This window comes from Chlorocebus sabaeus, chromosome 10 (genome assembly GCF_047675955.1).
Source record: "Chlorocebus sabaeus isolate Y175 chromosome 10, mChlSab1.0.hap1, whole genome shotgun sequence".
NCBI classification, from domain to species: domain Eukaryota; kingdom Metazoa; phylum Chordata; class Mammalia; order Primates; family Cercopithecidae; genus Chlorocebus; species Chlorocebus sabaeus.
In genome coordinates, this window is record NC_132913.1 from 77,871,312 (window position 1) to 77,896,061 (window position 24,750).

At 40.0% G+C, this 24,750-nt stretch overlaps 1 long non-coding RNA gene across 2 annotated transcripts in view; it reads left to right on the top strand.

The window, feature by feature from the left end:
• Positions 1-16,305, top strand: part of LOC140712586 (uncharacterized) — a 51,794-nt gene extending 35,489 nt beyond the window's left edge. Inside the window, exons 2-4 of one of the 2 annotated variants that reach the window (XR_012094244.1) lie at positions 634-762; positions 12,042-12,103; positions 14,758-16,305. This is a non-coding gene — a long non-coding RNA (uncharacterized lncRNA). Of the gene's footprint in view, positions 1-633; positions 763-12,041; positions 12,104-12,209; positions 12,344-14,757 lie in introns of those variants that run through there. The other variant, XR_012094245.1, reaches the window with a different exon arrangement.
• Positions 16,306-24,750: the final 8,445 nt, after the last annotated feature.

Here is a 24,750-nt window from a genome sequence, read left to right on the forward strand (position 1 = left end):
AAATAAAAAACAGCCCACACTAAGGCACATCATTGAGATGTGTCAGACCATTAGGAATAATGAGAGAATCCCAAAAGCTTTCAGAAGAAGGAAAAAGAACGACTCTTATGCTAAGAGTAGGAATCAGAATGCATCAGACTGCTTGATCAACTACAATACTGGACTAGGGAAAGCAATGAAAAATGCCTTAAGAATTATGAAGGATAATTTCATTTATTTATCTATTTATTGAGATGGAGTCTCACTCTGTCGCCAGGCTACAGTTCAGTGGTATGATCTTGGCTCACTGCAACCTCTGCCTCCTGGGTTCAAGTGATTCTCCTGCATCAGCCTCCCACGTAGCTGGGACTACAGGCACACCCCTCCATGCCCAGCTAATTTTTGTATTTTTAGTAGAGACGGTTTCACCATGTTGGCCAGGATGGTCTCAATCTCTTGACCTTGTGATTCGCCCACCTCGGCCTCCCAAAGTGTGGGGATTACAGGTGTGAGCCACTGCACCCAGCCAGGATAATTTTTTTTAAACCTAGAGTGCAATACCCAGCTAAACTATCAATGAAGTGTCAAGGCAGAATAAAGATAATTTCAAACAGAGGAATTCAGAAAATTTATGTCTCATGTATCCTTTTATAGGAAGCTACTGCAGAATTTTATCTAAGAAAACAAGAGGAAGAAAACAAGAAAGAGGAAGACATTGGATCCAAGAAATAGGGAATCTATCACCTTACAGATGAAAAGGGAATCTACCTGATCTTTGTGAAGGTGATTTGAGCATAGCAGCTCTGCAGGAAACCTGGAGAGCAACAAGCTGAGATTAATACAGGACACAGGGCTCCAGTAAGGATGTCACCAAGGAAACTAAAATCGTTTGTTGTAGAGTACATTATGAATCTGAATGCAGTAAGAGGAGGTTTACACTTCTGGTGAAGAATAGGGAATGAATTTGTGATAGGCATGTAGAAAATTAAGCAAGCAAATAAAATAATAATCAACTCCTGGGAAAATAGGAATTTGTACCAAAAGTATCAATATAATCTTTTATATATATATATATATGCCTAAGCCTTGAATAATATTTGTCATTTTAATTATGTAAAAACTGAATAATTATTGGTCAGGCACGGTGGCTCATGCCTGTAATCCCAGCACTTTGGGAGGCGGAGGTGGGTGGATCAGCTGAGACTGGGAATTCGAGAGCAGCCTGACCAACATGGAGAAATCCTGTCTCTACTAAAAATACAAAATTAGCTGGGCGTGGTGACACATGCCTGTAATCCCAGCTACTTTGGAGGCTGAGGCAGGAGAATGGCTTGAACCCAGAAGGTGGAGGTTGCTGTGAGCCGAGATAGCTCCACTGCACTCCAACCTGAGCAACAAGAGCAAAACTCCATCTCAAAACAAAACAACAACAAAAACCTGAATAATTACTAGAGAAAAACACTGTAATATAGCTATACTGAAAGAATAACTGGAGAATATAAGAGACTAAATCTGTATCTCCCACAGAAGGGAGTCATAGATAATAGTATCTGGAACTGAAAAAAAAATCAAGAAACAGCAGATAAAATGTGGAGATGAACACCAAAAGAAACAGCTGATGCCAGGTGTGGTGGCTCATGCTAAAAGACTTGAGCACATTTCCTTTTGGGAATGAAATGGAATTAGAACGTGCAGGTTGTACAGGAAAAAGGGCTGCTCTTTGTCTTTTAGACTTTGAGGAGCTATTTGGCTTTTTAAAAATTATTATTATTATACTTTAAGTTCTAGGGTACATGTGCACAACATGCAGGTTTGTTACATGTGTATACATGTGCCATGTTGGTGTGCTGCACCCATTAACTCATCATTTACATTAGGTATATCTCCTAATGCTATCCCTCCCTGTACACAATAGGACCTGGTGTGTGATGATCCCCTTCCTGTGTCCAAGGGATCTCACTGTTCAATTTCCACCTATGAGTGAGAACATGTGGTATTTGGTTTTCTGTTCTTGGGACAGTTTGCTGAGAATGATGGTTTCCAGCTGCATCCATGTCCCTACGGACCTCATCCTTTTTTATGGCTGCATAGTATTCCATGGTGTATATGAGCCACGTTTTCTTAATCCAGTCTGTCACTGATGGACATTTGGGTTGATTCCAAGTCTTTGCTATTGTGAATATTGCCATAATAAACATATGTGTGCATGTGTCTTTATAGCAGCATGACTTATAATCCTTTGGGTATATCCCCAGTAGTGGGATGGCTGGGTCAAATGGTATTTCTAGTTCTAGATCCTTGAGGAATCGCCACACTGTTTTCCACAATGGTTGAACTACTTTACAGCCTCACCAACAGTGTAAAAGTGTTCCTATTTCTCCACATCCTCTGCAGCACCTGTTGTTTCCTGATCTTTTAATGATTGACATTCTAACTGGTGTGAGATGGTATCTGATTGTGGTTTTGATTGCATTCCTCTGATGGTGAGTGATGATGAGCATTTTTTCATGTGTCTGTTGGCTGTATGAATGTCTTCTTTTGAGAAGTGTCTGTTCATATCCTTTGCCCACTTTTTGATGGGGTTGTTTGTTTTTTTTCTTGTAAATTTGATTGAGTTCTTTATAGGTTCTGGATATTAGCCCTTCGTCAGATAAGTAGATTACAAAATTTTCTCCCATTTTGTAGGTTGCCTGTTCACTCTGATGGTAGTTTCTTTGGCTGTGCAGAAACTCTTTAGTTTAATTAGATCCCATTTGTCAATTTTGGCTTTTGTTGCCATTGCTTTTGGTGTTTTAGACATGAAGTCCTTGCCCATGCCTATGTCCTGAATGGTATTACCTAGGTTTTCTTCTAGGGTTTTTATGATTTTAGGTCTAACATTTAAGTCTCTAATCCATCTTGAATTAATTTTCATGTAAGGAGTAAGGCAAGGATTCAGTTTCAGCTTTCTACTTATGGCTAGCCAATTTTCCCAGCACCATTTATTAAATAGGGAATCCTTTCCCCATTTCTTGTTTTTGTCAGGTTTGTCAAAGATCAGATGGTTGTAGATGTGCGGTATTATTTCTGAGCGCTCTGTTCTGTTCCATTGGTTTATATATCTGTTTTGGTACCAGTACCGTGCTGTTTTGGTTACTGTAGCCTTGTAGTATAGTTTGAAGTCAGGTAGCGTGATGCCTCCAGCTTTGTTCTTTTGACTTAGGATTGTCTTGGCAATGCGGGCTCTTTTTTGGTTCCATATGAACTTTAAAGCAGTTTTTTCCAATTCTGTGAATAAAGTCATTGGTAGCTTGATGGGGATCGCATTGAATCTATAAATTACCTTGGGCAGTATGGCCATTTTCACAATATTGATTCTTCCTATCCATGAGCATGGTATGTTCTTCCATTTGTTTGTGTCCTCTTTTATTTCACTGAGCAGTGGTTTGTAGTTCTCCTTGAAGAGGTCCTTTACATCCCTTGTAAGTTGGATTCCTAGGTATTTTATTCTCTTTGAAGCAATTGTGAATGGAAGTTCATTCATGATTTGGCTCTCTGTCTGTTACTGGTGTATAAGAATGCTTGTGACTTTTGTACATTAATTTTGTATCCTGAGACTTTGCTGAAGTTGTTTATCAGCTTAAGGAGATTTTGGGCTGAGACAATGGGGTTTTCTAAGTATACAATCATGTCATCTGCACACAGGGACAATTTGACTTCTTCTTTTCCTAACTGAATACCCTTTATTTCTTTCTCTTGCCTGATTGCCCTAGCCAGAACTTCCAACTCTATGTTGAATAGGAGTGGTGAGAGAGGGCATCCCTGTCTTGTGCCAGTTTTCAAAGGGAATGCTTCCAGTTTTTGCCCATTCAGTATGATATTGGCTGTGGGTTTGTCATAAATAGCTCTTATTATTTTGAGATACGTTCCATCAATACCGAATTTATTGAGAGTTTTTAGCATGAAGGGCTGTTGAATTTTGTCGAAGGCCTTTTCTGCATCTATTGAGATAATCATGTGGTTTTTGTCTTTGGTTCTGTTTATATGCTGGATTACGTTTATTGATTTGCATATGTTGAACCAGTCTTACATCCCAGGGATAAAGCCCACTTGATCATGGTGGATAAGCTTTTTGATGTGCTGCTGGATTTGGTTTGCCAGTATTTTACTGAGGATTTTTGCATCGATGTTCATCAGGTATATTGGCCTCAAATTCTCTTTTTTGGTTGTATCTCTGTCAGGCTTAGGTATCAGGATGATGTTGGCCTCGTAAAATGAGTTAGGGAGGATTTCCTCTTTTTCTATTGATTGGAATAGTTTCAGAAGGAATGGTACCAACTCCTCCTTGTACCTCTGGTAGAATTCGGCTGTGAACCCATCTGGTCCTGGACTGTTTTTGGTTGGTAGGCTATTAATTATTGCCTCAATTTCAGAGCCTACTATTGGTCTATTCAGGGATTCAACTTCTTCCTGGTTTAGTCTTTGGAGAGTGTAAGTGTCCAGGAAATTATCCATTTCTTCTAGGTTTTCTACTTTATTTTCATAGAGGTGTTTATAGTATTCTCTGATAGTAGTTTGTATTTCTGTAGGGTTGGTGGTGATAGCCCCTTTCTCATTTTTTATTGCGTCTATTTGATTCTTCTCTCTTTTCTTCTTTTTTAGTCTTGCTAGCGGTCTATAAATTTTGTTGATCTTTTCAAAAAACCAGCCCCTGGATTCATTGATTTTTTTGGAGGGTTTTTTGTGACTCTATCTCCTTCAGTTCTGCTCTGATCTTAGTAATTTCTTGCCTTCTGCTAGCTTGTGAATGTGTTTGCTCTTGCTTCTCTAGATCTTTTAATTGTGATGTTAGGTTGTCAATTTTAGATCTTTCCTGCTTTCTCTTGTGGGCATTTAGTGCTATACATTTCCCTCTACACACTGCTTTAAATGTGTCCCAGAGATTCTGGTGTGTTGTATCTTTGTTCTCATTGATTTCAAAGAACATCTTTATTTCTGCCTTCATTTCGTTATGTACCCAGTAGTCATTGAGGAGCAGGTTGTTCAGTTTCCATGTAGTTGGGCGGTTTTGATTGAGTTTCTTAGTCCTGAGTTCTAGTTTGATTGCACTGTGGTCTGAGAGATAGTTTGTTACAATTTATGTTCTTTGACATTTGCTGAGGAGTGCTTTACTTCCAATTATGTGGTCAATTTCAGAATAAGTGTGATGTGATGCTGAGAAAAATGTATATTCTGTTGATTTGGGGTGGAGAGTTCTGTAGATGTCTATTAGGTCTGCTTGGTGCAGAGTTGAGTTCAATTCCTGGATATCCTTGTTAACTTTCTGTCCCGTTGATCTGTCTAATGTTGACAGTGGGGTGTTAAAGTCTCCCATTATTATTGTATTAGAATCTAAGTCTCTTTGTAAGTCTCTAAGGACTTGCTTTATGAATCTAGGTGCTCCTGTATTGGGTGCATATATATTTAGGATAGTTAGCTCTTCCTGATGAATTAATCCCTTTACCATTATGTAATGGCTTTGTCTCTTTTGATCTTCGATAGCTTAAAGTCTGTTTTATCAGAGATTAGGATTGCAACCCCTGCTTTTTTTTGTTTTCCGTTTGCTTGGTAGATCTTCCTCCATCCCTTTATTTTGAGCCTATGTGTGTCTCTGCATGCGAGATGGGTCTCCTGAATACAGCAAACTGATGTGTCTTGACTCTTTATCTGATTTGCCAGTCTGTGTCTTTTAATTGGACCATTTAGTCCATTTACATTTAAGGTTAATATTGTTTTGTGTGAACTTGATCCTGTCATGATATTAGCTGGTTATTTTGCTCGCTAGTTGATGCAGTTTCTTCCTAGCATCAATGGACTTTACATTTTGACATGTTTTTGCAATGACTGGTACCTGTTGTTCCTTTCCATGTTTAATGCTTCCTTCAGGATCTCTTGTAGGGTGGGCCCTGGTGGTGACAAAATCTCTAAGCATTTGCTTGTCTGTAAAGGATTTTATTTCTCCTTCACTTATGAAACTTCGTTTGGCTGGATATGAAATTCTGGGTTTAAAATTCTTTACTTTAAGAATGTTGAATATTGGCCCCCACTCTCTTCTGGCTTGGACAGTTTCTGCCAAGAGATCTGCTGTTAGTCTGATGGGCTTCCCTTTGTGTGTGACCCGACCTTTCTCTCTGGCTGCCCTTAACATTTTTTCCTTCATTTCAACTTTGGTGAATCTGACAATTATATGTCTTGGAGTTGCTCTTCTCGAGGAGTATCTTTGTGGCGTTCTCTGTATTTCCTGAATTTGAATGTTGGTGTGCCTTACTAGGTTGGGGAAGTTCTCCTGGATAATATCCTGCAGAGTGTCTTCCAACTTGGTTCCATTTTCCCTGTCACTTTCAGGCACACCAATCAGATGTAGACTTGGTCTTTTCACATAATCCAATATTTCTTGGGGGCTTTGTTCATTTCTTTTTATTCTTTTTTCCCTACACTTCTCTTCTCACTTCATTTCATTCATTTGATCTTCAATCGCTGATACTCTTTCTTCCAGTTGATCGAGTTGGTTACTAAAGCTTGTGCATTTGTCACGTAGTTCTCGTGTTATGGTTTTCATCTCTATCAGTTCTTTTAAGGTCTTCTCTGCACAGATTATTCTAGTTATCCATTCGTCCATTCTTTTTTCAAGGTTTCTAGTTTCTTTGCACTGGTTACGTAGTTCCTCCTTTAGGTCTGAGAAGTTTGATCGACTGAAGCCTTCTTCTCTCAACTCTTCAAAGTCATTCTCCATCCAGCTTTGTTCCGTTGCTGGCGATGAGCTGCGTTCCTTTGGAGGGGGAGATGCGCTCTGACTTTTTGAATTTCCAGCTTTTCTGTACTGCTTTTTCCCCATCTTTGTGGTTTTATCTGCCTTTGGTCTTTGATGATGGTGACATACTGATGGGGTTTTGATGTGGGTGTCCTTTCTGTTTGTTAGTTTTCCTTCTAACAGTCAGGACCCTTAGCTGTAGGTCTGTTGGAGTTTGCTTGAGGTCCACTCCAGACACTGTTTGCCTGGGTATCAGCAGCGGAGGCTGCAGAAGATAGAATATTGCTGAACAGCGAGTGTTGCTGTCTGATTCTTGCTCTGGAAGCTTCCTCTTAGGGGTGTACCCCACCATGTGAGGTGTGAGGTGTCAGTTTGCACCTAGTGGGGGATGTCTCCCAGTTAGGCTACTCAGGGGTCAGGGACCCACTTGAGCAGGCAGTCTGTCCGTTCTCAGATCTCAACCTCCATGCTGGGAGATCCACTGCTCTCTTCAAAGCTGTCAGACAGGGGCATTTACCTCTGCTGAGGTTTCTGCTGCTTTTTGTTTAGCTATGCCCTGTCCCCAGAGGAGGAGTCTACAGAGGCAGGCTGGCCTCCTTGAGCTGTGGTGGGCTGCACCCAATTCGAGCTTCCTGGTGACTTTGTTTACCTACTTAAGCCTCAGCAATGGCAGGCGCCCCTCCCCCAGCCTCGCTGCCACCTTGCAGTTAGATCTCAGACTGCTGTGCTAGCAATGAGGAAGGCTCCTTTGGCATGGGACCCTCTGGGCCAGGTGTGGGATATAATCTCCTGGTGTGCCATTTGCTAAGACTCTTGGTAGAGTGCAGTATTAGGGTGGGAGTTACCTGATTTTCCAGGTGTTGTGTGTCTCAATTTCCTTTGGCTAGGAAAAGGAATTCCATTCCCCCTTGCACTTCCCAGGTGAGGCGATGCCTCGCCCTCCTTCAGCTCTCACTGGTTGAGCTGCACCCATGGACCAGCGCCAACTGTCCGACATGCCCCAGTGAGATGAACCCAGTACCTCAATGCAGAAATCACCCATCTTCTGTGTCACTCATGCTGGGAGCTGGAGGCTGGAGCTGTTCCTATTTGGCCATCTTCGTTATTTGGCTTTTAAAGCTCTGTGCATTTTAACTTAGATGGAAAATATATACAATTTTAGAAAGAAAAATGACAATATATGTATTTTTGAGATATGGAGGCAAACATTCTGAACACTAAAAAGAGAAAAGCTTGAGAGTGGTTTCTTTTGGGGACCAGGACAGGAGTTGATTTTCACTGTAAGTATTACTAAGCCATTTGATTTTATAGAGTTGTGAGGACATTACCTTGAGACAAATTTTAAATAAAAAATAAATAAAGGAAAGTCCAGGAAGGAATTCAGGCATGAGGACATTTAAGAGCTTTGCATTTTAGTTCTGTTGCTTGTAGTTTCCCAATTTTAAAAATCTTTAACATCTTCCATACCAAGGGGTGAGCAGTAAATGAGAGAACACATTTGGAAGCTCTTGGTAGACTGAAAATAACCAAGGAAGGTTCCCTTCTTTCCTCTTACAGATAAAACCAGGGTCTTGGTTTTCAGTAGTATAAACTCAATCTTTGAAAAACCCACCTCTTTCCCTAGACTCACAAGGGTGGTTCCATGACATCTTGGATATAAAAGGAATACTTAGTGTACATGTGAATAATTAAGTCATTTTTTAAATGCCCTATGTGAAATAAGAAATGACCTCTGTGTAATTCAACTAGTCTTGCAATGAGACCCTTTCTCCAACAATAAAGTGCAATAAATAATTTACTCACATGACTTTTCTCAAGTTTTAATGATTTTTGAATAAGTCCCAGATTCCATTTTTATTTAACAGTAATTAGAACCAGTCCACTCATTGTGGAATGCCATCAGAGCTGGGCTGTGGTGAATGGGTTAGGAGTAGGGAATTAAGAAATCGATCCCCACAGCTCTTGGGGTAGGCAGCCCTTCTGGATCAGTAGGCTCTGGACAAGAGCAACCAAATTGTTTTACCCAGTGTTGTACAATTATGATTCTCTTTGGTTGCCATATCACAAAAAAGGTTGGGAAGCACCGCCTTGAACAGTTGCCATAAAAATCCCTTATAAGGACTGATAGTCTCATAGTCATATAGGTAAAGTCTTGTTCATTTGTTTACTTACAAAATGGGTAAGAACATTTGCATATCTTTAAATGAGTTTTTGATGTTTCCAAATCTGAATGGAAACATGTAACATTAGGTTTGTGAATGAGTTTGAATAAAGTTCAACTACAAGTAACTTAATAGAGACCCCAGTATAGTAGTTGAAACAATTTATATCATTATTCTTTCCTGTAAAAAGAACTCTGGAGAAAGCCAGCCCAAGGGTAGCATGGTGGCCTCATTGTCTTCAGGGATCCTGGTTCCTTTCAGCTTTTGCTCTTACATGGCTGAGGTAATCTTCTTAGCAGGAGGCTAAGCCTCCTCCTCAGGGAGCTGGGAGCCAGTATGTCCTCACCCCAAAGACAGGATGGAGCAGAAGGATGGAGCAGCAGGATGGAGCAACAGGATGGAGGAGAAGAACAGTGCACCCTTTTCTGGGGAAAATTCCCAGAAATCACCATTCTATATCCATTTGGGTCTCCCTAATCACATGACCACACAAAGCTGTAAGCATGGATGCAAAATGTGTTCTTTTAGCGGGATAGTGCTATGTCCAGCTTAAAATAGCAGTACTATTAGTTTGAGAGAGAAGAGGGAAAAAGGATATTTAGTAGGCACCCATGTCTTTACATGTTTTAGTAACTGCCATGTAATTTACTTCAAACAAAAACAATCTGTCCATTAGTCATTTTATATACACTGCTAGAAAGGTTAACATAAGCATTAAGGAAGACCAATTAGCAAATTCATGGTTTGGAGTCCTGATTACATATTTTTGTTGGATTTAATAAGTAGTGATTTAGGCACTGTGGATAGAGGATAAAAACTCAGATTCTAAAGCTGACTGCCTGGCTTCCATTTATTAGCTGTGTGACCTTGGGAAAGTTGCCTGAATGCTCTGTTCCTTGGTTTTATTTTCTGCAAGACGGAGATAATAGTAATTGTGCCTGTCTAATAGAATTTTGGAGGATTACATGAGTTAATACAGTACATGTAAAGTGCTTAAAATAGCTACTAATATATCTTTCTCTTGAATTAAAACCTTTTCCTTGGCCAGGAACCATAATCACGCCTGTAATCCCATCACTTTCGGAGGCTGAGGCAGGTGAATCACCTGAGGTCAGGAGTTTGAGATGAGCCTGGCCAAATGGTGAAACACTGTCTCTACTAAAAATACAAAAATTACCCAGGCGTGTTGGTGGGCGCCTGTCATCCCAGCTACTCTGGAGGCCAAGGCAGGAGAATCACTCGAACTCAGGAGACGGAGGTTGGAGTGAGCCGAGATCCTGCCACTGCACTTCAGCCTGGGCGACAGAGTGAGACTCTGTCTCAAAAAATAGAAAATAATAATAATGAAAAACCTTTTCCTGTAGACTCATAAGTAGCTGTGACAATCTGATTCACTCTCTTAAGAATTTCCAGGTATGCAGTATTTTCTTGGCTTTGCATTTGTAGATATGCTGATCCCTAGAGTCAGACCACAGGGTTTTACTTGAGCTAATAAATGTTCTATCCCATAGGAACATTATGAAAGGGAAAGGAGTTGGCATTGGTCAAACTGAACAATAACTGGTTTGTCTCTTTTCCCTCCCCTTCTCCTACTTCTTCCTTTTAATAGACTGTACTAATGAGATCACCTCCCTGCCCTCCACACACACAGTCTGAGATTCCTGTTGCCCCAGGGCTGCACAGATTCTTGGTCTCTCTACCCTCTCCACCTCTCCCCTCCCCATCCCCTGCACTACAGCGTGCCTTGCCCAGAGCCCTTCTCAGTTATGCTCCCTAATCATTTCTGGCTGTTCAAAATGATGAAATTGCCTAAACTGGGGCCATCCAAAAAGCCATTTCTATATGCTGCTTTATTATTTTCTGGGTTTTTTTTTTTAAGTTTCCTCAAATGTTCCCACAAATAGAGATGGTCTGTTTTCCTTCCAGAAAAGCATTTGTTTAAGATAAATTTTGATGATTAGTTGCATTTAAACTATAGCTAGTGTACTTTCTCAGCTTTTTTAAATAATGAAAGTAAGAATAAAGAAATCTCAGGAAAAACGGAAAAATGTATCTTTCCATTAACTTGTGACTTTCATCTTTGGGCCTAAGGCAACTGCTTCAGTTACCACTCTTTCCTTTCTAGGAGGTAGGGGTAAATAAGGCCTATAGAACATGTGCCTCAACATGTTTTTTTCTGGGCAAAACTGGGAAGTTACACACATTCCTTCTGCTCATATTCTATTGACAAGAATTTAGTCATATGGCAATAACTAGATTCAAGGGAGGCTGGAAAATGTAGTCCATAGCTAGGCATCCCTGGGAGGTAGGGACTCTTATTACTAAGAGGAGGAAGGGGGAGCAAATATGGAGCATGTTAGCAGTTTTTGCCATACAAATGTATCACACAGTTGCAATATAGTAAGATAATTTTATTTTGCTTTTTACTTACCATTATATCAAGAGCTTTTTTCCCATGTTACTACATGGTCTTCAGAATTACAAAGTAGTGGCTTTGTGATGATGTGTTGAGTGTATAATCAATAATTATTTAATTCTTCCTGTTGTCAAAAGTATAGATCCTTTCCAGTTCTTGACTATTACAAACAACGTCTCAATAGATCTTTTCATGCGTTTATATATATATATATATGTGTGTGTGTGTGTATATATATATATATTTTGTCTTTTGGGAATAATTCCCTTAGGATGAATTCCCAGAACTAGGATTACTAGGGCAAAGGGTATGTAAACATTTTATGGGTCTTAATGTTTTTGTTCCAAATTGGTTTCTGAGAAGGCAGTTACCAATTTGTTCCCAAAAGAAAATGTGCACATTTTCCTATAAATGTGGGTGGAAGACACATTCACACATTCTTGTAGGTAGGTTGTTTTCAGTTTTCAGGGTCTGGCTAGAAACAGCACAAGGCAGCACAGGACTTGAGTCCAAATCCCTTGCTCTGTCACTTCCTAGCTGTATAGCTGCAGGCAAGTACTTACTCTCCCTATGTCTCCGATTTCTTATTTTAAAGTTGAGGAAACAAGTAATTCCCTCATAAAGTTGTGTGGTAATCATAAGGCTGTTGACAAATGCTCTGTTTTCCCATCTTCTATGCACATGTTAGAAATGTAATCTGTCTCTTTGACGACAGATACGACCTTGGGACTTGCTTTAGCCAGTGGAATGGAAGCAGAAGTAACGTGTAATTTCCAGGTATATGTTTTAAAAGTCTGTGTGTAAATTTGCTACTCTTCTCCCCTTGCCATATGCCTAGTTTGTCTCTTTGCCCTCCCCTTCTCCCACTTCTTCCTTTTAATAGACTGGAAATGTTCCAGATAGTACCAGCTCTTTAAACCTGAGTCCTAGAGTAAAGATGGCAGAGTGGAGCCCCAAGCCAATGTGTGACAGATATGTAAATAGACCAAAAAATAAATCTTTGGGTGTTTTGAAGCACCTGAGACTTTGAAGTTGTCTGTTATTGCAACATAGCCTACCCTGACTGCTGTAGGTTTTCTCAAGATTAATGAGATAATATGCATAAGATGTTGGACTAATGGTAGAGCATTTATATGGGTCCTTTTGCAATAATATTAGGTTGGTGCAAAAGAAACTGTGGTTTTTGGCATTAGTTTCAGAGTTATTATTAATACCATTTATTCATTCAATGCCTTCCATATGCCAGGCATTTGTGTACTTTATCACTAATCTTCAGGATAAATTTGAAATATTATAAAAACCTCCATTTTATAAGGGAGAAAAAACAAAGCTTGGAATGGTTAGCATTCTGCCAAATGTCATCCAGCTAGGAAGTTGCAGAGTTGGCTTTCAAACCTCATGCGTTTCTCCCTCTTTCTCTCTTTTCCTTGTCTTTGGAAGTTTATGTCATTATTTTATTTTATTGCTATTTACATCATCGTGTGAATTCCTTTGCAACAGTTGTTTATGAAATTCACACTTATTCTTGCAACAAAACCTCTATTTTCTTAAATTTATTGCAAGATGAACAGAAATAAATTGAGTCAAAGGTAGAGTAGCTTACAGTTCAAGCCCTTGCTCCAGAAAGTTCATGAACTCAAGCACCTTTTTCATTTTTCTTGACTTGAATATGCCCGAAAGCAGTTAAGATATATGTGCTTATGAACGGAAAACAAACCAAAAAAAGTGTTTCACAATTGGAGTGGAGTGAGTCAGGTTAGAATGAGTTAGATTCCATAAATTCTCAAACCCCAACATTTACATTCTTTCTTTTCAATGGATTTATTGAGATATAATTCATACACGGTACCAGTCACCCATTTAAAGTATGTAATTTAATGGCTTTTAATATATTCACAGAGTTGTGTATCCGTCATCACAATTGATTGTTGAATATTTTCATTATCTAAAAAAAAAGCCTTATATCCCTCAGCCAACACTCCCAAACCTTCTCATCACCTGACCCGTCCCCCAACCCTAGGTAGCTACTAATTACTTTCTGAACTTTCTTTTTTTTTTTCTTCCTTCCTTCCTTCCTTTCCTTTCTGTCTCTCTTTCTTTCCCTTCCTTCCTTCCTCTATTTCCTTCCTTCCTTCTTCTTTCTATTTCCTTCCTTCCTTCCTCTATTTCCTTCCTTCCTTCCTACCTTCCTTCCTTGCTCCCTCCCTCCCTCCCTTCCCTTCCTTCCCTCCCTTCCCTCCCTTCCCTCCCTTCCCTCCCTTCCCTCCTTTCTTTCCTTCCTTTTTCTTTTCTCTTTTCTTATCTTTTCTTTCACAGAGTCTCGCACTGTCACCTAGGCTGGAGTGCAGTGGTGCGATCTCAGCTCACTACAGTCTCCACCTCCTGGGTTCAAGCGATTCTCCTGTCTCAGCCTGCCAAGTAGCTGGGATTACAGGTGCCCACCACCATACCCGGCTACTTTTTTTGTATTTTTAGTAGAGGTGAGGTTTCACTATGTTGGCCAGGCTTGTCGTGAACTCCTGACCTTGTGATCTGCCCGCCTCACCCTCCCAAAGTGCTGGGATTACAGGTGTGAGCCACCGCACCCAGCTGACTCTGTTTCTTTTCACAGGAGCTCCCAGAATGCCAGTTTCCCACCATTCCAAACAAGTGGTTCTTCCTCCCTCCCACTGCAGTCCCACTTGTAACTCTGCAAAGCTTTGCTCAATTATTTTTAATTCAAAGCTCAAATTCTAAAGTATCTGATACAATAGACTATTTTTTTTCTAATTTTTTTTACTTTGCTAAACTTAGAAATTCCTTGTAGTATAATACTAAAGGTTTAAAATAAAGTGTATTCTTTTTAATGCTTTCATCTGCTCATGATCTGATTAGCCAGTCTGTGGCATTTTTACAAAATCTTTTCTTTCCTTCATTGTCCTCTTTTGAGCCATTTCACAGCTTGTTAGTACTTCTGATAATATAGTCAAATAGATGAGATTAAATTAAATTTGCTCTCACATACACCTTTGGGTTTTAAATAATATTGCTTAAAGAAAAGGTAGGAGGCCAAGGCAGGCAGATCACTTGAGGTCAGGAGTTCAGGATCATCCTGGTCAACCTGTCGAAACTTCATCTCTACTAAAAAATACAAAAATTAGCTGGGCATGGTGGTGCATGCCTGTAATCCCAGTTACTTGGGAAGCTGAGGCAGGAGAATCGCTTGAACCAGGGAGGCGGAGGTTGCAGTGAGCTGAGATCGTGCCGCTGCACTCCAGCCTGGGTGACAGAGCAAGACTCCATCTCAACAACAACAACAACAAAAAGAATTGAAATTAATAGTTAAAAAGAACATTACAGATCATCTGTGAATTTTAGCGACCTATATTCACGAGTACTGTGAAATATTTCTGGTTTACTTTTTTTTTTTTTTTTTTTTTTTTTTGAGGCAGAGTCTCGCTCTGTCACCCAGGCTAGAATGCACAATCATGGTTTACTGCAGCCTTAATCTCCTGGGCTCAAGTGATCTTAATACTTCAGCCTCCTGAGTAGCAGAGACCACAGGTGCACACCACCACACCTGGCTTATTTAAAAAAATTTTTTCTAGAGACCAGGTCTTGCTGTGCTGCCCAGGCTAGTCTTGAATTTCTGTTCTCAAGCAATCCTTCTGCCTTAGCCTCCCAAAGTGCTGGGATTACAAAATTGAGCCACCATGCCCTGCCTGCGTTACTTTTTGTAATGTTTATTGCCATGGAAAATTATTGACAACTTGAATCAGGTTGTATTTGTTACTACGAGATTCTTAAATTATCTGAACCAGATGGTTGGAAACAATGATTTTTAGAACTAGCACCAGCTTTCAAGGTTTGTTGATGGAAGAGAGTACTTAAGCTAATAAATTTAACTTGTTAAATGAAACAGGAAACATCAAAATGCAGCTAAGCATTAAGAAAATGAAAGAGAGAAATGGTTCCCTAGGAGAGAAGAAATTAATGAAATGTGCATCTTAATGTATCCCTGAAGATGGTATTTCTGCAACATACTGAATTGAGGGTGAATTTACTAGTTTATGCCGGGGAGGGGGCGGCGGTCTGGTTCTGTTCTCCACTTGTGCTGTGCTGACTTGTTTCCTGTGTGTTTTGGATACATGTGGTGACAGCAACCTGTTAGTCTTTGGTAAAACCCAGTCCAAAGATATGTGAAGCCTGGACATGTGAGGCTGAATGAGGATGTCCTAGAGCCATGAAATACATTAACATTGTTGGGCAGTTATGGCAACGGAAAAACAGTGTTAATATAGGGAGTAAGTAGGCACTTTATAGGCAAAGAGGACATGCCTTTTCTGTATGCAATGAGCTTTGCAATTTCTAACTCCGCCCTAATTATAACTGCCTTGTTCTCATGAAGTTCACTGTCAGCAACTGTTTATTCACCAGGTACAATATTATGAGTAATACACTGGACTGAGAACTATGAGGGATACAATATAGAAACGACAGGGCCCCTGGTCTCATGATGCCATTGAAAAGCACAGACTGTGTTTGGGAATCAAAAAGTCCAGTCAGTGTGTGACGACAGCATTAGTGGGGAAAAATGGAATACAGAGTTGAAAGGTGTATTGGACCCAGATTGTTAGGTTTTTGAAAGCAAAATTTATGTGTTAGGATGCTATTATTTGGAAAGTGGGGACTTACTCAATTTTTTTTAACATTAAAAGAAAATAACTGAATCTGTTTCTGGCTATTTATTCACATTTTTTGGTCCCATTGATATCTTTTTTTAGATGGTAAATTTTCAGTGAACAAAAACAGTATCTATTCTGCTTAATGTCCAATATAATGTCATAGATTATGTGTAATATTTAGGTTCATGTAAATAATGGCTTTTCTTAAAAATTCATGTGTTCTTATTATGGAATGAATAAAGGACCCTAATTTTCCTTTATATTTTTTTTAGCTAAACTATCATCCTCCTCACCAAGGAGTAACAAGAAACCTAGGCAACTGCAGCAAATTATTTGCCCAGGAGGATCACTTTTAAACCCTAGTGAAGCTGGATGCAATGGCTCACACCTATAATCCTAGCACTTTGGGAGGCCGAGGCGGGCAGATCACCTGAGGTCAGGAGTTCAAGACCGGCCTGGCCAACATAGTGAAATCCCACCTCTACTAAAAATACAAAAAGTGAGCCGGGCATGGTGGTGCACACCTTTAGTCCCAGCTACTCGGGAGGCTGAGGCAGGAGAATCGCTTGAGCCTGGGAGGTGGAGGTTGCAGTGACCAAGATTACATCACTGCACTCCAGCCTGGGTGACCGAGCGAGACTCTGTCTCAAAAAAAAAAAAAAAAAAATCTTAGTGAAGCTATCAGGTATTGGAGAGCATGGAAATGCTATAAACCAATACGTTCTGTATTTTATTGATTCAGCATTTTTTCAATGTTTTGTTTACAGATAGATCCTAGGGGATTAACATATATTTAAATTATCTAACTTTCCAGTTGGACATAAACAATCTTATCCTTCTCTTTCATTGTCCTTTATATCTTCTGTGGGGTCTCCTGGGCTTGTGTAACTTGTCATAATGGACAGGACGTGAGGGATGCTACCATAGACAGACACCATATTGTAAATATGAAGAATGGACAGAGGGAAACTTGCAACAGAATTAGACGAAAGAAGAAATGATGGTGACTCTTGCAAAGCCTAGAATGGTTCCCTTGGGAATTTAAGGAGGGAAAACAAGAGTTTCTGTAGTTTCCAGAAATAGAACTGCCTGCCAGCTTCCTTCCATCCTCCCTCTTAGCCTAGCTGCAGGAGAAGAACAGGCAGGCACATGCAGGCTGATGACTTTCCTGCTTGTGACAGCTCCAGATTACAAATGTGCAGAACAAGATTACAGTGCCAGCATTCCCAGACCCAGGGAGCAAAGGCAGGTGGGCTGGGATGAGTTGAAGGAAAATTAAAATGAAATAAAATAAGTATGGGTGATAATGAAAGGAAGAGGAAGTATGGGGTAGTAGATATAGTGTTAAGATGCTAGAAGACTGAGGGCATGAGACAGAAAGCCCTGTACTGCCTGGGCGTGTATCTGAGAGATATGTGGGTGTGTTTGCAGAGGAAGTTGTGGGGGCATGTGTGTGTGCAGAATGTATGTTAGGGAGGGGTTTTATTGGTATAGGAGTGGGAGGGTGTGTGCAGTAGGGTGTGGAGTGCGGGGGTGGAGAGAAAAAAAAAAGCGGAGGGAGGGAGGACTTTTATGGAGTGCCAGGAACACCCATTTCACAAAGGAAAATTGCCAGCTGCCAGCAAGTCAAATCTCCTTTGTGGGAACGGATCGGCTCCCCACAGTAGATTCTGGCCTCCGATCTGACCCCAGGATGTTTGCCAGATATTTGACCCCTGAAGGGAGGGACACAGTTTCTGTATTTTTACCACACCCTGATCCATGCTGTTTCCCAGGGACTGATGTGTTTGCTTATATATTATCAGAGTGTTGGTCACAGGGCAGCATTGCTTGGCAGACAGTCTAGTGAATAGAACTGTAAGTTAGAAATAAATGCTTTCCAGTCTTGGGGGGTGTGTGTGTGTGTGTGTGTGTGTGTGTGTGTGTGTCCTATCTGATGTCCTTTGAAACCCTACGTAGTATTTCTGTGCCTTGGTTCCCAATTTTTCTAGTAACAAGAAAGAAAACATCAGCTAGATAAGGAAATATAGTGTAGAATTAATAACTGCAATGAACACATAATTTTAAAGACAAATGGATGACAGATTTTAATCTAGTATGAGAAATAACTTCTACTAATTAGAATTGTTCAAAACTAGGAGAGGTTAGCATAAAATGTGATATGTGTCATATTATTCTACATATTCAAGTGGAGTGAAGATGACCAGTTGTAGGGTGTTTAGGGGGAATTCCAGCAGCAAATAACAGTATACTTAAGATACCTGAAGAATTACACAAAAGCTCTGCGATGTTATGATTCTAGACTATAGTGTGCTTACGCAATACAGAATTATCTTGAATATTTAAGTGTTATAAATATGAAATAATCAATACAAATCAAATCAATACAAATCAAAATGACCAACGAACAAAATGTACACTGCATGATTAGCACCTTTATTGGGCAACCAAGATGTATGGCATATAAATGCGGAAAGAACTTGGGGCCCATGTCTTCCACAGTAATCCCAAAATAAACTAAATATAGAGAAAAAAGGCTATGTTGTGTAGCAGGGAGAAGTATTCAATAAAAACAGGCTAGAACTCTTATCAGTCGTTCCTGAATAGCCTCTATCTACCTCTATGAGCGATCCAGTCCAACTTAGTGGAGAACTGAAAGAATGCTAGAAGTGTTTTCTTCAGTGGTTAAAAACTTTCAGATGTTCGTTGACCACCGAGTTCACACACACCCCAGGTCTCTATTTGAGAAATGGTAGCGAAGTCTTCAGAACTTCCTTAGCTTTCCAAAGGCTGTTAAGACTTCTCAACAGTCTTGTTTAGTCTTAGTGTTCTCATTCAGTCTAATGTACTTTGAATCACGTGGGGGTCTATTAAAAGGTGATTCTGATTCAGTAGGCCTGGGGCGAGGCCTAAGATTCTGCACTTCTAAGAGATGCTGATGACGTGTGTGGACAGGCCACTCACAGAAGCAAGGCTATAGGTGAAAGCAGATAGGAAACTCTAGGTACCCTGGGCAAGGGCAGACAATGCATCAGGGGAATGAGATCAATACTATCCCATCCACAGAATCAGAAAATTAAGAGTATAAAAGGAGAGAAGCCTTGTGATGCCATCTAAAAATCATCATTTGGCTCTTTTTAGTGGTGAATATAAGAGCTCTGTGTGGGCTGAATTGGAGTCTCCTTAGGGTAGTGATAATATGGTCTGTTAGGGTAAATGTCAGGGACTTCTTAGAAATTCCAGGCTCTGCTGTCAAGTAGATAAAGTTTATTTTGGTCCCGTCTTCCCTACTGGTCTCACACTTCTTAAAACATGTCTTTTCCTAAGAGAAAACTGTGATCTTTTCTTTAGGACAGACCACAACAAATTGTCTTAATTTCCTCTACAGAATCAAATGGGAAGGAATTTAAGGTGTGGCCTTTCCCATGGAAGTCTTTAAGACTCCAGATTTTCAAGACACTACAGGATAAAGCTCTATCAGCAAAATGCCAAACTGTGACAGGTAGAAAAATATTGTGATGGGTGGGTTTGCTTAAATGGCCTTCTGATTCCTCCACAGACTGACCTTACCCAGGATAACAGGAGTAGGGAGAAGTGTCAGTGTTGGGAAGGACTGTAAGAAGGGTCTCCATCTCATTCTAACTGATTAGAATTGAGAAGGTTGCAGGATTAAAATATTGGTGCAAAGTAAAGACGTTTGAGGACATGGAGTAGCTAAGGTTGTTAACCATTCTCCAAACGCTTATTTATTTTACTTCAATGAATCAGAAATAATTGGATTCCACCCTGTTTCTCTTCTCAGAACAGATAGTAACTAATGTTGTACCGTATATTTTAAACTATACTAAGAATATAAGAATTACTTGCTTCAACCATCTACAACTTAGCTCACCAGCAGTGTTGTCCATCTGGAACATAACTAAAAACCAGGAATTATGCAAAAATTTTTGTTCCCTGAGTAGACAAAATAGATGTCATTTTAAATTCATGCACTAAAGCTCATAAGAGCTCAAGGTTTTAGTATTTATATAATCAACATTTCCCACTTAATGGCAGTAATCCGTTACTGAAAATCACATGTTCTACATTTTAAAAGCTGACTAGAAACCTATTTCCCATTATTTGGAATGGAAAAAATTACAATGTGTTACACATCAGCTTTAAACCAACAAATTTCTTAAAAAGTAACTAAAACACAGAAAAGTGTGTATATGTAAGTAACAAACTACCATATTGTTATGTAAAATGATCAAACCATGTTTGCTGATCATCTCAGGACTGATACAGTTACTAGGGACTTTATATGCTGTGATGTCTCTGTTAGTGCCAGTGACAGAGAAACTTACCTTTGTTGATAATGTACACTTTTTAAAGTGTGTGCACATGATTCTGACATTCTACTAATTATATCTCTTTTCTCATGTATTGCTTTGTTAAAATTGTTCTATTGAGTTATAAATATGCAAATATACATTTTTTTCCTATAAAAACATAGCCAAAAAATGATATATTGAAAGATGTATATGTCCTATGAAGTTGGCTATTAAAAACCAATAAACATTCTATGAGAAAAATGTTAACTGGGGAGATATTTGCAGTACATGTCTAGTGCTGTGCTGGAGCCCATTTATGTTGGTTCCCAAGAGATGATTGTTAAAGTTTCAGGAATTTTGCAATTCCTAAAAAGTCATATTAGTAACTTGAAATTGGCCATGATGGGAGTATTTACACCACAAAAATAGGCAAATGCTATAAATCGGGGATTCCCTCCAGCTCCATGAAAGCTGGTAGCGAGGCATTTATCAGCATTCCACTGAGTATTCCTATACTTTATTTTATCAAATGTAAGAGGTCACAGGTTGCTGGATGGACTGTATCATAGTGAGGATATGCCAGACTTGTGTTATAATAAAAACAACCTCCTTACACAACAAAAGTTTATTTCATGCTGCAGTAAGAGTCAATTGAGGCCTCTGCTCTACTAAGTCACTCGGGAACCATAAGCTGATGGAGGCTCCATTATCTCTATAAGAGGCTTCAGGGTTTACTGTGGTGTGAGCAAAGACATCTGGAATTAAGAGCTAGTTTTCCTATGCTTTGGCCCACAAATAACATAATTCGCTTTCCATCCACATCCCTCTGGCCAGAACTCATCACATAGCTCAGCCTACCTATAAGAGCACTGGGACACATGAGGGAACAGATGGAATATTGGGAGACCACTGATACTCCTTTTACATATACCCCATTATTTTATATGCCTCTAAGGAATAAAAACCCACTATCAATTAAACTATGATATAAGGCTTTCTTAGAAATAGATATTTGGACATAGACCTTAAAAAGTCGTTTACCTCTCTTTTGCCTACCAAAGAAGGTAAATTAATGAAAATAAATTGGTTGAAGTGTTCTTCAAAACTTCTGCACATTTGAAGAAGGTTGACTTCTGATTCAGAGTGGCTAGTATGTGCTTTTCTACAGAGCATCAGACTCTGTACAAGCAAGAGCATGGGTGAGGAAGCATTTCTTAAAAGAGTGCTCTGTGACAGTCTCTAAGACTTTTGTCTAAGCCATGGTCACCATTATGCAAGTTTTAATTCTGGAGCTTTATCGATCCTATGAAGATGTTCATGGAGGTTTTCTAACAATAACAGATCCTCACTTTTTCCTCAATTGACCTCAAAAGTTCCATTGTTTAGAGCTTTGCAGCTGTCTGGTCAGGCCCTGACACTAACAGCCAAGTCACTATATTTTCAGCAAGGTTGTTATTTAATGGACTAAATTCTCATATAAGTAAAAGGCAACTATGTCATGAATGCTTCTTGGCTAAATGTGATTGTTAGAAGTCATAGATTATAAGACCTATCCTGAAGTCAGAGATGTTGAAATGTAAAAACAAATAGAGAGTGTTTTGGAATCTATTAAATGTCATACTTACCTAAGGGGAGCTTGAACTGATATGCAGCCTTAACGATTTTTAAAAACTTGATGGGCAGAAGGAGAGAGGGCAACCCCTGTGATTTGAAAGTCACAGGTCTTTTTTTTTTTTTTTTTTTAAATCCCCAGAGATGACATGTGGCAATCCCTTTTAGGGAAGATTGTTCTTTCATTTTGAGAAAATGATCAGAATGAGTCATTTAGATATTCAAACATAAGTGAAGGCCTTGTTCTGAATTGGTGATTTTCAGCCAGGGTGACTCTGCGTGGTTAACATCTGTATTTTAATTCAACAGATTTTAAATGCCTGTTTTGTAATCTATAGGAATGTATCTCTGCATGTTGCATCTTCCTTAGATAAATACTGATTTTCTTCAAAGTATAAATTTGGATTATACTGGGACTTAAACTACCACATATTCATTTGGAGATTTGTGTATATTCTTACTTAGAAGCAAAATCTGGTGATTTCATGTAGGATGTGCAGGCAAGATTTGCATCTCATGCAATCAGACAGACCACATAGAAGAGCAGAACTGGGACTTGGTAGAGCTCAACCAGGCCTGGACTGTCAATGTCTGTGAGCCATATCAGGTTGAACCATCTACAATGTATTGATGTTGGACTGTTGTGTTTTCATGCATTGTCCTAATGGGTGCCATGGGACAGGTTCATGGTTCTACTGGTTTTGTAATTTTAGGAAAAGTACTAAGATGCTGGTGCCAATAAATGATGAGTGAAGAAGTAGGCCCTTCCCTCTTTGGAGCCTGGCCATGGATCTGTGCTTGGAGTTATAGATATCTTTGGCCTGCTTCCAAGGTTGGGTTGATAGGGATGGGAACTAAACAGGCATATCCCTATTGAGGACTGAGAGTGGGTTCCAACCTCTCTGGGTTCAGGAGTAAGCTAGCAGTAGTAGTACCAAAATGTGCTTCTCCTCTGTTATTCCTCAGCCTTTAAACTTGTTAAAAGTGCAACTTTGTCTCTGGGGGCTAGAATGAAGTAAGCAAAGGTCTGTTTCACACTGAGATGACATGACAAAGTGGAAAGTAGAATGCTTTCCTCTGAGGTCAAAGAGGTAGGAGTGGCAAATTAGGAGTAAAAGGTTTTTTTCTGCAATCACATTCACAATAGGGAATATGGAAGCCTGAAGAACATGGAAGACCAAAAATTTTCTTTGAAGCAAGCATAAACACTGAAAGAAATGAAAGGAAAAATCCACCATAACTCCCTGGAACAAGGTCATGGTCAAATAGTGCCACAAATCTCAGCTGATGTCCTGGGTCCTAAGAAATCATAGCTCAGGACAGTTATGGGTGTTCATCATGACAGCTCCAAGTCCTCAAGAAAATGTTAAGTTTGTCAAACTTGTGTAAGAGCACATAAAAATTCATGCCACCGGTGAGAAAGACTTTTAGACAATTCGTTAATATAAAGAAAATATGGCCAGGCATGGTGGCTTATGCTTATAATCCCAGCACTTTGGGAGGCCCCGGCAGGAGGATTACTTGAGGCCAGGAATTCAAGACCAGACTGTGAAACACAGCAAGGCCATATCTCTGCAAAAAAATTTTTAAAAATTAGCTGAATGCAATGGTGCACTCCTGTGGTCTCAGCTACTTGGGAGGCTGAGGTGGGAGAATAGCTTGAGTCCAGTAGTTCAGGGTCACAGCAAGCTATGATTACACCACTGCTCTCCAGCCTAACTGACAGAGTAAGACTCAATAAAAGGAAGGAAGGAAGGAAGGAAGGAAGGAAGGAAGGGAGGGAGGGAGGGAGGGAGGGAGGGAGGGAGGGAGGGGAAAAGAAAAGAAAATGTAGTAGCTTAACTTCCAGTCACTTGGAAACCTTGGTTACTGTGGATGTTGATATCCCTGAGAAAGCTGGATAACCAGAGATTTGCTGTGTTCAGTCCATGGCACGGGCACTGCAGGACATTTTGAAGACAAACATGGTATTTTCCCTGAAAGCATTTGGAAATGTTCCCTGTGTGTTTCTAACAATGCTCTAGCAGCTCATATGAATCTAACAAGGATGAATTTATCTAAGTCTTTCTTTATCCTATTTATATTTGTGGACTATGCAACATCTTGAGGATAATGAGTTCCATATGTTTACTACCCACTGTATAAAGTAATGCCATCTTTTATTTATCTTTAAACTACTTTCATAGAATTTCAATGGGTGCCCCTGAATTTCAGCATTCCAGGATTTGAATATGTTCTCACTTTAGGGCTGCCTCTAGCCCATACAGGCCTCTATGAAGATAAGAAACAGCACCCACTCTGGGCGCTTAATTTAGAATGGGTGCTCCCTCTTTCAGACAGACACAGCCTTATGCCAGGGGCATGGCTCAGTGAGTGGAGCATGGGCTAGATTTCAACTCCAGTCTAGTCCCCCACCCCCATGTCATGCCCTTGGCTAGGTGCCCTTGCAAAGTATAACTGGTACAGCCATATACAGCAGCCAGGCCTCACCACAGAGGCCCTACAAAGAGTACAGATTTTGGTTATATCCTCTCTCAGGTATCATCTCCCTAAGGGATCATAGTCTTTCTGTTGATTCCTAATTTCGACCCTATTGATCCTTCTCTGCCTTCCTCGAGATATGGGGCTCAGGCTGAGGGGCAGTCCAGGCACTTTGCACTGTCCTCGGGACCCTCTGGATCCAGGGACAGTCACCAGGCTGTTGGGCTCTAAGGCAGCTACAAAACAGGGGCCAGAGGAACCAGTCAATAATGGATTCCATTAGTAGAGCTTCAAACAAATAACCCAGAGAGGATCATCTTATAATCATAGCTCAGTTTAATGTCCCCTAGACACA